Source organism: Gracilinanus agilis, chromosome 2, assembly GCF_016433145.1.
Source record: "Gracilinanus agilis isolate LMUSP501 chromosome 2, AgileGrace, whole genome shotgun sequence".
In the NCBI taxonomy this organism is placed as follows: Eukaryota; Metazoa; Chordata; class Mammalia; order Didelphimorphia; family Didelphidae; genus Gracilinanus; species Gracilinanus agilis.
In genome coordinates this window covers 115,298,454-115,312,733 of record NC_058131.1, presented here as the reverse complement: position 1 = coordinate 115,312,733, position 14,280 = coordinate 115,298,454, and positions in this window count along the sequence as shown.

Sequence of the window (14,280 nt, the reverse complement as noted above, 5' to 3'; positions counted from 1 at the left end):
CCTGAGTATTATTTGGGTTTACTCACTACAGCCATTAAGCTTGGCTCCTGTCAGTTGACAGCCTAAGAAGTCAGATCCTTCTCAGTCCTTAACATCAAGAGATCAAGCTTCTCCTTTGTCCCTCAATCAGACCTGTGGGAAATATAAGTTTGAGAAAGGGAACATCATTAAAGATTTGCCTTTGCTGAATCTTGCTTGAAGACTCACTGCCCTGTCTCCGTTTCGTCAATAAATTTTGCCTTTTCACTAGGGGTGAACAATTCTGAAAGTAGTAAGTCCTCAAAAGTTGGGTTGTAAAACCTCACTGCCTGTTTGTATTCTTTTATTGATTTATGTGGATTGACATAGAACTGGAGGAACCTCCTTTTCAAAATCTCCAAATCACCCCCTGAAAAAGGTTTGTAGCCTTTCACATGTATGATGCCTGCATCTGGTTGTACTACAGTTCTGTCGGTGATTGGAAGGATAGTTACAGGAGCTGCTTCAGCTCCTGCAACCTCTTGTTGTTCAGGGTTCTCATCTTTAACTTGTTGTTTCATATTCTCTAAGGCAGCATCTGTTATAGGAACATGGAGTACAAGGGAGATATAGAGATATAGTGATGGTGATGATGTGTATCTATCAATGATCTCCTCAGCTGCAGTTGGTTGGAGGAACACCTTACTCCTATTACCCTGACTACTGCTGAAAGTTATCCCCTTCCTCTAACAGCTGCCCAAGTAAGGACCCTAGAGAGGTTAGATAGATGGGTAACCTTTCAGGTCCAACCTGGGGTTGGATAAATTAGTTTGGGGCTATTGATCTGCCTTGGATAACGTTCAGGATCTGACTGCGTTTGACTCCCTTTCCCAAGGGCTGTGATAGAAAGACCATTCAGGAAGGTACTTGTTGTTGAACATTCTTTATCTATAAAATAGGGAAAGGATACAAGGCCACGGATTGGGAATTGGAAACCCTATTGATCTATTATTTATAGACTAAATAACAATCAGGACTAGAGGCTATTGATCAGGTAGAAGCCGGATATTTCACCTTTCCTCTACCTCTGGCCTGAACCTGGCCACAGCCAAGTCAGGGAATAGGGAGGATATTGCTGCAAATGTATTGATGTTATTTATTCTCTCACCTATCTTATCACCAGTGTTGGTGATTCACTAGCTTTCACAGTTTATCAGGAAATAGATTCAGGTTTATTCCTACCCTTTTCTTCTTAAACCACCCAGAATCTCCATTTTGAGGAAGGACTCAGGCCAGCCATCCTTCATTCCTCTCCCAGCTCTACTTAAGAATCTCCAGCTTCTGCTACCTAAAATGGTGCTAGTTGCACATTTTGAAAAGAAAAGGGGCATTTGTAGTATACAGAATTGGGGTCATATAGTTTTTTCTAGCTTTGGCTGAGTTCCAAAAGCTGTTAGGGGTTTGGAATCTTGAGGAAACGGTGAGTTGGCTGGATCTTCCGTGGAGGGAGGTTGTCAGTCAGCCGAGCTGCCTTGATTACCTAGCTTTAATATTGAAATTTAGCCTAGCTTTGACATATTTACTTAAGAAATTATTATTTTAGATAAACCCTTTATATCTTCCTTTCCTAATACCATCCCTGCCTTCCCTCCCTTACCTTATATGTCTGTGGAGTTAATAAGGAGAGTAATTAGAGAGGAGTTAAATTCTGTGAAGGGTTACCTAATTGACAGCAGTAGTTATAGTTAGTCAGTCATCATTTATTCCCTTTAGATAGCAATAGCACTTTGTAAAGCTGAGTTTAAAGGCAGGTCCTTACTCAGACTCCATCTTTGCTTCCCTTCCCCCACCTGAGGTTCCTGAGACAACTGATAGGGCTTTCCTTTGATCCACCTTCCTAACAAACATCCTTCAAAGAAAATAAACCCTTTTGTGTTTCAACAGCCCTATTAGTATAATTTGTCTGTTAGTTATCAAGAGGGGAGAAGAGGGAAAGAAACAACATACGCTGGGCTTAGAGGGAAGCTGGGGCATCCATCTTGAAGGAAGGTGTTACTTCAAAACAAATCCCTTCCTGTGAAATTAACTAAAGCCTGTTTGTTAATTTCAGTCTAGTCTATTTCCCTCAGCTTGTGTTTGAGTCTAAGTCCCAGTCTGTAAGCCTGCTGTGTTTGTCTGTTTAGTTTAATTTCTCTTCTCCCTGAAGATCTCTGTTTCCCTTCTGTGTTATACTCCTGACTTCAGTCCTATTATACCCTGAATCTCCTTTAATCCCAGCCTACCTGTAACTGAGATTACCCACTTAGCAAGTCTCCAACATCCTCCTTTCAAATTCCCTTATACCACACACCTTCATCAAATTACCAACATAACATAACAGCCAACTCACCTTTTCCTCAAGATTCCAAACCCCTAACAGCTTTTGGAACTCAGCCAAAGCTAGAAAAAACTATATGACCCCAATTCTGTATACTACATACCCTACCCTGTTTTATCTTCCTCCATTAAAATGTAAGCTCTTTGAGGTTAAGGGCTGTCTTTCTGTTTGTTTATATTTGTTTTTACAGTACTTAGCATAGTACTAGGCACAGAGTAAGTGCTTCATAAATGTTCATTGATTTTTGAGCCTGAAGCTTCTTTTTTCTTTGGAAGAAGCAACTCTAAAACCCAGCCTGCCTGAACAGAAGGCCTGTATCTACCTTCTTTTTCTTTTTTTCAAAAACTCATTACATGTAATAACAAATTTCCAAATAAGTTTTCCAAAGTTTTATGATCCAAATTACCTCCCTCTGTCCTTCCATCCCCTATCCTGGAGTTGGCAAGCAAATCATTCTGGGTTATACAGGTATTATCATGCAAAGCATATTTCCATATCATTTATTTTTATAAGTGAATAATCTTATAAAACCAAACCCCCAAAACATAAACCCAAATAAACAAGTGAAAAATCATCATAAGTTTTATTCTGCATCTGACTCCAACAGTTCTTTCTCTGGAGGAGAATAGCATTCTTTGTCCTAAGTCTCTCTGAATTGTCTTGGATCATTGTATTGCTGAGAGTAACCAAATCTATCACAGTTGATCATCATATAATATTGCTGTTACTATGTACAATGTTCTCCTGGTTCTGCTTATTTCATTCTGCATCAGTTTATGGGAATCTTTCTAGCTCTTTCTAAAAACATCCTGTTCATCATTCCTTACAGCACAATAGTATTTCATCGCCATCATATACTACAATCTGTTCAGCCTTTCCCCAAATGATGAACATCCCTTTTCTACCCTTCTCTTCAGTCTTGTCTGCTCTGTATCAGCCTCTCCTTTCATCTCAATGATCCACAACAAAGATTTCCTGAGCCCTTGCAAGAACACTTTTCACACCCTCTGTGCATTTTTTCTGTCCATCAACTCTGTATCTGCCTCCCAGTTGACCAGATCATTTCTGGGTGGATGCTGTCCCTGCTTCTCAAGCTGCCATAACATCATGTATAACCCCTCACATCACTTGGGTCAACTTAAAACAGTCTATGCACCCGATAGTCACTTCCCTTTTGATTGCTACTCTCTGAAGAAGCCACTCCAACCTTAGGACAAAACTGGATGATTTCTATCTCTCCCATCAATTCCTTTATATCTTCTATAATTCATCTTGCTTTTTCTATGATGAGAGTTTTATCTCATTTGGGAAATGCTAGGCAGAAGTATGGAGTTTTATAGCCAATTTCCAAGTTTCTCTCTGGGGATCTGGGAAAACTTCATAGTTTTAGTCAACTCACACAATATAGAAGCTATATTGTCTTTCTTCCCAAATAAGGGAGATTCTACATTCTTTCAGAGTCCTGAGTGGTATATAAAATCCTTTTGGATGTGCTCTCCTATTCCAATGACAACCCCAGAATTGGCAATGTTTGGTGATGGTATATATCTCTCTATGGAGCAGCTCTCTAATAAACAGGCAACTATGGTGACTACTCAATCCAATACATATTATATAGTATTTCCAGGTTCAAGCTTGGTCCCAGGAGCCTAGAATGGAGTAAATACTGCTAGTAAAGAGGAGTCAGATTGTAAACATTTCCTCCAAAGAGATTAGGGATGGGTCAGAAAGCCAAAACATGTCTTATTAAATTATTGAGATGTCTTTCCAAGACTGAACCTCCTCTGTCTGTAAGAGATGAAGATCTTACACACACGTTACATAAGTCTTTGAAGGACTACCATGTGGAAAAGCATTTTAACTTCTTATATTTTTCCCAAGAGGACAGAACTAAGAGAAATCACTGAATGTTGCAGAGGCAGGTTTCAATTTGTTGTAAGGGAAAATGTTCTAACAATTAGAACTACCCCAAAGTGGAAGGTATTATCTCATAATACAATGAAGTCTCCCTTACTATGTTTGTTCATGTATAGGTTGGACTGGAAGGATTTATTGATCAGCAAATCCTAGAGATGAAACAGACCTCTGAAATCCTCAGTGATTTCTCCTAGTTCTGTCCTCTTGGGGAAAATATAACAAATTAAAGTGTTTTTCCATATGTGAATAAGCTCAATTACTTACTCAAAAGAAAAAGTTCCAAGTTAGACTGAAAAGAAAATCCAATGATATAATTCCTAGAAGAAACTTTGTTGTTCAGTCTTGTCTGACTGTGATCCCATGGACTATAGCTATCCCTTTGGTCTTCTTGGCAGAGTCACTAGAGTGTTTTGCCATTTCCTTCTGCCATGGATCCAATGGATGCTTTTGTCAGGCACTCAGAAGTTGAGTGACTTGCCCAGAGTCATATACTTTGTAGCAAGTGCCTAAGGTCAGATTTGAATTGGTCTTCCTGACTCCAAATCCAGCACTCTATCCACTGAACAGTAAGCTAGCTGTTAGAAGTTAGCTGTCTTCTAGGCACCCAGAGGTTAAGTGACTTATACAAGGTCACACAGCTAGGAAGTATCTAAGGTTGGATTTGAACTCAGGTGTTCCTGACTCTAGGTCTAGTGCTCTTAACCCCTAAGGCACAGTTGCCTCTTCAGAAGAAATGCATTTAAAAAAAAAAAGAGGTGAATAAACTAAAACTAAAGTTATAGTAACATTAACATAAAGCAAAAGTTTTAATCACAACAAATGATAAAAGAGAAATTGAACCAGAAAATATGAAAAAGGCATTCTATAATGATATATTATAAGTATTAAAACTCAACTTATCAAACTTATATGCCCCAAGTAAGACAGAAACAAAATGTCTAAGAAAGAAGTTATTGGAAATGAAAGGTAGCTGAGAGATATAATGAAAAAAAAAAAAAGGTCACTGGATTTGGTAGTGACTTTAAATCCCAGATCTATTACTGGGGGCAAATCAATTCACTTCCCAAAGCCTCAGTTCCATCAGCTATAAAAAGGGACTAAACAATCTCCAGTGTCCCTTTCATTTCTAACACCTTTGATCTTGTGGGTAAACAAAAATAACATTATAGGAGATTGGAAATATGATTATTGGAAAACATGATTATCAGAATGTATAAACCCAAGCAAACAAACCAGTTCAACTTCCAAAAGTTCAAAGAAATCAGCTGTTGACCACACTATTTACCCTAGTCTCCTGAAGAAGAGGGGCTGGAGGGTTTATTTGGTTCCCTAATGCCTAGGCTCCAGGTCTAATCAGTTACAGCACATGAGTGGTTTATTGAAGTTATCTGAGATTACTTCCCATTGATATCATCAATATTTTGTACGCAGATAGTTGTGCATGTTGCCTTCATCTGGTCTTTCATAATAGTTTTCTGATTGATCACTGCTTCAAATCTCCCCTGCTCCAGTCCATCTTCTAGTCGCTTCCTAAAGTACAAATCTGTTTCCCTTTCCTACTCCACAGGACATGACTCCAGCGGTTTACTACAGTCTTCAGGATCAAATATAAAATCATCTCTTTGGCTTTAAATCCCTCCACAATCTAGCCTCTTGCTAGCATTATAGTCTTCTTATACTTTAGTCTGATCTGTGAACCCTATAATCAAGCAACACTGGCCTTCTTGCTATTCCTTGAATAAAACACTGAATCTCCCTACTCTGTTCCTTTGCCCTGGCTGATCCCCATGTTTAGAATCCTCTTTCTCCTGTGTCTCTTGTCTTCTCTGAAGTTTCAGCTCAACTTCCACCTTCTGCAAGAGATCTTTCCTAGTCTGTTACCCTCCACCTCTCTCAGCCCTTCAGTCAAAAGTGGCACAGTGGATAGAGGACCTGGTTTTACATCAAGCCTCAGCCTCAGGAACTTTCTAGTTGTGTGTCCCTGGGCAAGTCATTTAATCTCTATAAGCCTCAGTTTCTTCAAGTATAAAATGGGAAAAATAATAGCACCTACCTCCCAGGGTTGCTGTGATGATCAAATAAGATAATATTTGTAAAGAGTTGAGCCCAGTGTCTGGAAAAAAAGTAAACACCTGATAAATGCTTGTTTCCTTATTTCCTTTCTTCTCTCTGAGATTACTTCCTATTTATACCTTATGTATTTTTATGTAAATAGCTTACATGTTGTCTTTTCCCATTAAAAGTGAGTTCCTTGGTGGGAGAGACTATGTTTTCATCTTTCTTTGTATCCTCAGTTCTTAGCACATTGTATAGAACACAGTAAACACTTAACAAAGACTCTTTGACTAACTTTTACCACCTTGGCCCCCACATTTTTCTAGGTACACACACAACACTATGGATTAGTGTTTTGTTCTTCATCCTCCAGAAAAGTGGAATATACTTTCCCCAGAAAACAATTTCTTTTTAGACAATGTCCAAAAATCATCTGAAATCTGTTACTTCTAGCTAGATATTAAATAAAAGGTTAGGAGAATTCCTAGGAAAGAGTTTAGCACTCTTCCCACCTCTCTTCCAGAATGCCACAGGATTCTGTTCTTTTAACAACCTGCCCATCTCTCCTTTCCTCTCTCTCCCCTCCACTTCTTAATTTCAATGCTGCAAATCTGAGGTGCCTACATAAAAGGTCTCCATGCCTCAGATCTATTAGGGGATATCTCCTGGTGACATTTCTGCCACCCAGTCACCCTTCTCAAGCCCAGTAAGTGTCTCAGGTCCCCATAAGACTAATTTTAGGTTTTTATAGGTCACATTTTGGCTAGCCATCAATGTATCTACTCATAATACTGTTGCTAGGAAACTAATAGCTTCCTGAAACACTTTCACCTAAAGTTGATTTCATAGAACCCATTAATAGACATTAGGTAGCTGATGACTATATTACATAAATGTTTCAAAACAAAGAAAACAATAATATACTGCCAATTTTATGAAGCACAATTTTTCTGATAAGAAAACATGACAAAAACACTGTTCAAAAGATGATGATCTGATTTCAATTTTGAATATACATGTGATATTTACATTTTAAAATAAGGATATGCATATATAGTAAATTGAATGCAACAATGCATCAAAAAATTCTTTACCATGAGTGAGTAGGGTTTTTGCCCCAAATGTTAGGAGGCTCCAACACAATGAAAATTATTTCTGTGTGGGATCTTATTTAGAGGCACCAAAAAGAAACAGTTAAGATTCAATATAGAGTTTTCTTTTTCTTCTTCACATAACCAAGGACATGCACTCAAAACCAAGAGACAACATTATTCTTAACAAAGAATCTATGGATAGCATTGCTATTCAACACAGTCAAAGAAGGCAACCCTTTGCTATAGTCAAGATAGAAGAAGTTTAGAAATAATGAGGATAAATTGAATAGCAAGTGTAAGTTTATCATCAGGAATCTGTAATACTCTGCTTAAGTCAGAGTTTCCAGAAGGAGGGGTGTGATCTGACTCTCCCCCATATACCATTGCTAGTTATGAAAGACCTCTGACCAATCTCAAGAATTCACAGTCATGTAGGTTTACATTGCACCATTAATAGAATATAAATAAAGTAAATATGCAAGTTCTCTCATTGGTTCTTTAGTTTAAATCCCTTTTATGTAAGATCTCAGTGCTTACCTTATTCATGTACATAGGAAGGGATTCATGAGAAGTTTGTAGGAGAGGTGCAAATCAAACACCAGGCTGGCAAGGTTCAAGGGAGGAAAGCTCATTATTTATTGGAGAAAATTGCATTTGAACTGGTCTAAAAGGATGGATAGGATTTCAAAAGGCAGAGGTTGGAGGGAGTAAGCCATGATGTAAACAAAAATATGGAGGTAGAAGAGTTTGTTTATGGGAGGGTAGACTGGGGGAAGGGGAAGAGGGAGAGAGGGAAATAGAAAGTAGTTTAATTTGTCTGAAATTTAGGGTAAATGAAGGGAAGTAGAGTTAGATAAGGTTGGAAAAGCAAGGATAGAAAAGTAAAGAGGGCCAACAGGAAATATACCTTCTCACAACACGAGGAAAGCTAGGTCCAGGTACCAGACATGGCAGGAGAGGAGTTCCTTATAGAAATATATTCAAGAAAAAATCCTTAATTCTTTTTCAAAGGTATTGCTCTGAAAATAACTAACCGAAGTAGGAGTTTACAATTCGGAAAGCCAATAATCTCAGGAACAGCAGCATGATCACTCAGAAATGGAGAGGTAGTGTACTTCCTGCATTTGTTGCTATGGAGGAATCCTTCATTCTATAACTTTCCAAGAAAAAAATGAGCTACTTTGCTGCTGATCCAAGTTCTTATCTGTATTTCTCTTTTAGATTCTCCCCAGACTCCTTTCCGTAGATAGTAAACAGAGCTTTTCAAGGTCCTGTAGAGGATAAACATCTTCAACAAACCAATTTTTTAATTTTTTCTATTTTAAAATAGGTTTTTATTAATAACTTTGATTTTAAATCACTTACATTTCCCACTGAATTCTTCTTCATTCCCTTTATAGAAAGCTATCCCAATATTTTTTAAAAGAAAGCAAAAAATTAAATCAATTGTATAAAAAAATCAAGCCATTTCCTCAATCGATAAATGGGCAAGAGACATGAATAGGCAATTTACAGATAAAGAAATCAAAACTATCAATAAGCACATGAGAAAGTGTTCTAAATCTCTAATAATTAGAGAAATGCAAATCAAAACAACTCTGAGGTATCACCTCACACCTAGCAGATTGGCTAAAATGAAAGAAGGGGAGAGTAATGAATGCTGAAGGGGATGTGGCAAAATTGGGATATTAATGCACTGTTGGTGGAGTTGTGAACTGATCCAACCATTCTGGATGGCAATTTGGAACTATGCTCAAAGGGCTATAAAAGAATGCCTGTCCTTTGATCCAGCCATACCATTGTTGGGGTTGTACCCCAAAGAGATCATAGATAAACAGACTTATATGAAAATATTTATAGCTGCGCTTTTTGTGGTGGCAAAAAACTGGAAAATGAGGGTATGCCCTTCTATTGGGGAATGGCTGAAGAAATTGTGGTATATGCTAGTGATGGAATACTACTGTGCTCAAAGGAATAATAAACTGGAGGAATTCCATGTGAACTGGAAAGACCTCCAAGAATTGATGCAGAGTGAAAGGAGCAGAGCCAGAAGAACATTGTACACAGAGACCAATGTGGTAAAATCGAATGTAATGGAATTCTGTACTAGCAGCAATGCAATGACCCAGGACAATTCTGAGGAATTTATGGGAAAGAAAGCTACCCACATTCAGAGGAAGAACTACAGGAGAGGAAACACAGAAGAAAAGCAACTGCTTGAACACATGGGTCGGGGTGGACATGATTGAGGATGTGGACTCGAAACTACCACACCAATGCAACTACCAACAATTTGGAAATAGGTCTTGATCAAGGACACATGACAAAACCAGTGGAAATGCACATCAGCTATTGGGAGGGGGGCGATCAGGGGGTGAAGGGGAAAGTAAGAACATGAATCATGTAAGCATGATAACTTTTCTAAAAAATAAAAATTATTTAAAAAAAATAAAAATAGAAGAAAGCAAAAAAGGGATAATAAAAAACTCAGTAAAAATTAATTAATTATATTATCAATTAATTAAATTATACATAATATAATTATTGTTAAAGAAGACACTTCCTCTAGGTCCATACATATGCCTATAATATCATATAGGTATATATGTAGGAATATACATATGGACCTTGAGGAAGTACCTTCTTCAGCAATTCAATTTAATGAATATTTGTTGAATTATGGGATTGTTTTTTTTCTTTTGTTGGATTATGTGATTGTTGTCATTGACAATGACCTTCAAAAGACTTAAGAAAATGGAGAGGAGCCATAGCATTCAAATATTCCAATTTTTTCCCTAAAGAAGAAAAGAATAGAATCCTCAAACTGTAAATCAGTGTGTTTAATTTTGATTCCTGGCAGAATTCTAGAATGGATCATTAAAGAGATGGTGATGAACAACTAGGGAAAAAAGAAGCATGGTCAAAAAGAAGCAGCATGGTTTTTATCAAGAACAGGAGATCAGGGCAGATTAAGCTTATCTTCTTTTTTGGATATGGCTACCAAATGGGGTCAAGAAAAGGTGGACTTGAATGAAAAACAACAGAACAACTATAGTGGTGAGGCAGCTAGGTGGCTCAGTGGAGAACTGGGCATGGAGTCAGGAAGAAGTGGGTTCGATTCAGTCTTAGACACTTACTAGCTGTGCGACCCTGGGCAAGTCACTTGATCTCTATTTGCCTAAATCCACTGTAGAAGGAAATGGCATATCACTCCAGTAAATTTTGCCAAGAAAACTCCCTAGACAGAATGCTCCACAGGGTCATGAAGAATCATACACAACTGAGCAACTAAATTAAAATATAATCAAGTGAATGCCATAGCAGCATTCCAAATTTTTAGCTAAGCATTTTCCAATATTCACTTACTCATTATAAAATAGTTATGTTTTTTACAAATATGAGTCTTGGGGATGATTTTTTTCTAACCCTTACTTCTTTCTTAGAAGTAATAGTAAGTTGGTTCCTTGGTTCCAAGGCAGAAGAGCAGTAAAGGCGAGGCGACTGAAGTTAATTGACTTGCTCAGGCTCACACGGATAGGAAGTTTATGAGGTCATATTTGAACCCAGAACTTCTCATCACTTGGCCTGGCTCTCTTCCACTGCCGTATTAGGACTATTTTTTAAAATATAATTAGCAAGAGACAACTAACTTTCAATTTGTACTTGTAGCTGAGTGTTCAAAGTCTGCCAAAGGTTGAGGATAGTCACATATGCATTTTGAAGGCAAGAATGTGGAATGGCAGAAGGAAGAAAAGATCTTGTTCCTAGGGATTAATTCCATTTCTTACCTTTTTCTGCTTCCCACTATTCATTTGTCCAGGAGATAAAAAGAGTCTTGGCATGAGAAACTAAAGTGATAAAGTGATAGAGCCCTCAGCATTTAGTAGGATGGGCAGCCTCAGTCAGAGATCCAGCCCTCAATAAATAGGAAATAGAGATTTAAGCCTAAAGGCACTCATTCATTACCTAAAACTGTTCTGAATGCCAAAGAACTTGGCAGTTTCAGGCAAGGGATTTCCTCCTGGATAGGAAACATCACTTTAGGTCAAAGCTCTGAGAATTGGCTGTCCTTAGAGAAGGAAAGCTAAGAAGTGACTGAGTGTGAGGGTTTTGCTCTTTTCTAAGTAAAAAGTCCTTTATGTTTTAGGCTAAATGAGGAATGGTGGCCCCACCCCACCCTTTACACTGAAAACTCCAACTGGAGCTAGAAGCTTGAAATAAGAGAGAAAAATTCCTTAACCTTATGGTGAGTGGGGCCAATCTTGGCAGCAACTGTATGACCAATGAAGTACCAACTGGCAGTGACTATGCAAGTCCAGGATGGTGCAACATCCTCACCCCAAGATACTGGTGGCCTTGTGACAGGAGAAACAACTGCCTCCTCATAGTTGTTGCTGGGGCCATATGTTTTCCCTACATTTATGCCCCTCTATACATTGCATGGCTATATGTTTTCCCTTTCTCGTTGCCTTTTTTTGGTATGTTTTCCTATTTGCATCAGCTTTTCCCACTAATGTTGCATGTACTTGTGGGAAAGCATTCTCTAGGTTTATGATAGGTCTTGGGGAAGAGGAAGAGGTATATTTTATTGCAAACACTCCTTATTCCATTTATTATTCCACTTATTCCACTTCATTTATTAAATGCATTTGCTTTGAATTATTTGTCTCCTCTGGCTGACTAGTAAAAATAAAGTTAGGGCTCATTAACTATGGTTTTTGAGTGGAGGTGGATCCATAGAGTATCTTGAATCTGGAATATATTTGAAGAAGATTCTCTGTGGTGAGTTCCTTTGAAATGTTTAGTATTTAAAGTATCAGCATGTTGCAAACCAAACTCTTAACCTGCTTCCTCCCCACTCATCTTCTTTTTTAACTTCACTGCTATTGCTAAGGATACCACCATATTCCCTGTCATTCATGTTTGAAGACTTTTTGAAGAGTTGAGGTATCATCCTCAATTCCTCATTCTCTCACTCCCCATGTCCAATCTGTTCCCAAAGCCTGTGATTCCTATCTTGGTAACATGTCTCACAAATGCCCCCTTTTCTTCCCTCATCAACTCATGCCTAGACTACTACAATAACCTGATGGTTGTTCTGCCCTTAAGTTTCTCCTTCCTCCAATCCATCTTCTATATTGCTGTCAGAGTGACTTTCTAGTACAAATCTGATCATGTAGCCTTATCCTTTTTTTTTTTTAAACCCTTACCTTCTGTCTTAAAATCGATACCAAATAGCATTTCCAAGGAAGAAGATCAGCAAGGGCAAATGAACTTAAGGCTAGACAATTGGGCTTAAGTTACTTGTCCAGGATCACACAGCTAGGAAATGCCTGAGACCCATGTAACCCTATACTTAATAAACTCCAGTGACTCCCTGTCACCTCCAGGATCAAATATAAAATATTTTGGAATTCAAACCTGCCCCTCTCTTTCCATTTTTCTTATCTCTTACATCTTTCCCACATGTACTCTTTGATCCAGTGACTTTGGCCTCCATTCTGTTTCTTGAACAAGACAAGTCTCCTGACTCCAGCCATTTTCTCTGGCTATCTCCCAGGTCTAGAATTCTCTCCTTCCTCATCACTGTCTCCTGGTTTCTCTAGCTTTCTTCAGGTCCCAGCTAAAATCTCTTCTTCTAAAGGAAGCATTTTCTGATCTCCTTTAATTCTACTGTCTTCTCTCTGCTGATTATTTCTAATTTACCTTGTATATCGATTATACATACATAATTGTTCACATATTGTCTGACTGTGAGCTTCTCTAGGGCTGAGACTGTTGTTTTTCCTCCTTTTTATTCTCAACACTTAGCATTCTGCCTGGCACACAGTAGACACTCAACAAATGTTACATGTATGTTTATATATACACAGATATGTGTGTACATGTATTATCTACATGTATCATATTGTGGTATATATGTTGTATGTGTATATACTATATGCCAATAGATGTATACATGCCTATATACACACAGAGTGGAGATATATGTGTATGGAGATATATGTTTGTGTACATGTATATACATCGCCATGTATGGAGTTATATGTGTGTATGTGTGCATATAGATATAGATAATATCGATATATGTATATGTATGTAGATAGTGTATATAAATATGTTTGTGTGTATATGTACATACACCTAAATATATATATATATATATTTTTTTTTTAAAATATCTACTGGTGCTTGAAAAAGGAAAACTATCTTCCCTTCCTCCTTGCTAAGACAATGCTTTATAAAAACAGGACAAATGAGAAGAATTTTTTTTTTTTTAAAACCCTTACCTTCCGTCTTGGAGTCAATACTGTGTATTGGCTCCAAGGCAGAAGAGTGGTAAGGGCTAGGCAATGGGGGTCAAGTGACTTGCCCAGGGTCACACAGCTGGGAAGTGTCTGAGGCCAGATTTGAACCTAGGACCTCCCATCTCTAGGCCTGGCTCTCAATCCACTGAGCTACCCAGCTGCCCCCAGAAGAATTTTTTAAAAAGTAAAATGCTGTTGGAGTCACAAGAAAGGCAGGAGTCATAAATCATATCTAATCTGGATGGAAAATTCATTTTAACCCAAGAATCATATAAGTGCTCACTATGTACCATGTGCCTGACTAAGTGCCTAAGATAGAAAGATCAAACCTCAGAAGTATATATTCTACCAGAAGCATTTCTTAAAAACAGAACTCATCAAACATATTAATGCGAAAATGAAATCCAGCTCAGAAAGAAAGACATTATGCCAGGAAAACAATTTTGTGACTTGGTAAACTTTTCAGCAATCAATATCTTAAATGTGAAATTATGTGAATGATTCCTTCATCTTTTGGGAGCAAAATAAGTCAAGGCAAACAATTGTAACTTCTGAAAGTAGTGATTTTAGA